The 619-nt window shown below is 61.7% G+C and overlaps 1 protein-coding gene across 1 annotated transcript in view; it reads left to right on the top strand.

Annotated features, from left to right (window-relative positions):
* SAMD4A (sterile alpha motif domain containing 4A) overlaps window positions 1-619 on the top strand; it is a gene marked incomplete at its 3' end in the record, with an annotated part of 94,597 nt that overhangs the window by 93,544 nt on the left and 434 nt on the right. The window lies entirely within an intron of this gene.

The raw sequence follows: 619 nt of genomic DNA, 5'->3' as shown, positions 1-619 counted from the left end.
AGACACGGAGCTGCAGAGAAGGTCATGTTGCCAGGAGCACCCAGGACAGATGTGGTGACGCAGCGTCACCCCACCGGTGCCAGCCTGTGTCCCAGGATCGCTGTCTGCATCAGTTCTGGAGTAATCGGTGCCCGGAGATGGCGTCTCCGTCGGGGGGTGGTTTGAAGCAATCAAGTCAGGCGCTAATTAGCCTCCAGATTGTCCTCCAGAGACCTCCGCTCCTCTCCGCCGCCGGCACGGAGGCGATGGTTGTCTAAAGTTAGCGGCGGTGGGTACGTGGGTGTCCCCATAACCCACCCCACCTGCCTGGAGCTCTGGAGCATTTCAGGAGTTGGTCTGTCCCCTGCGTGGGAAGCCTTTTCAGGGGTGGGCGATGGGACTCACCTTGGGTGACCTCCCGCAGACGCTGTCGGTGCCAGGAACTGAGCCGAGCTCTGCCCAGACTCCAGCAGGAGGAGAGGATGCAAAATGCTGCAGAACAGCTCTGCTTTCCAAATCCCAGCTTTTTCCGACCCTGGTGGCATTTCCTAGAGCTGTGTCCAGGTGACAAGTGTCACCCCCTGTCAGGGACCAGCCGTCAAACCCCACGGGCAGCCAGGCGCAGGCGCGGGGGCTCCGG

Source organism: Apaloderma vittatum, unplaced genomic scaffold, assembly GCF_000703405.1.
Source record: "Apaloderma vittatum isolate BGI_N311 unplaced genomic scaffold, ASM70340v1 scaffold205, whole genome shotgun sequence".
NCBI lineage: Eukaryota > Metazoa > Chordata > Aves > Trogoniformes > Trogonidae > Apaloderma > Apaloderma vittatum.
The sequence above is the reverse complement of the archived record's forward strand: the minus strand, read 5'-3'. Positions and strand labels throughout refer to the sequence as shown.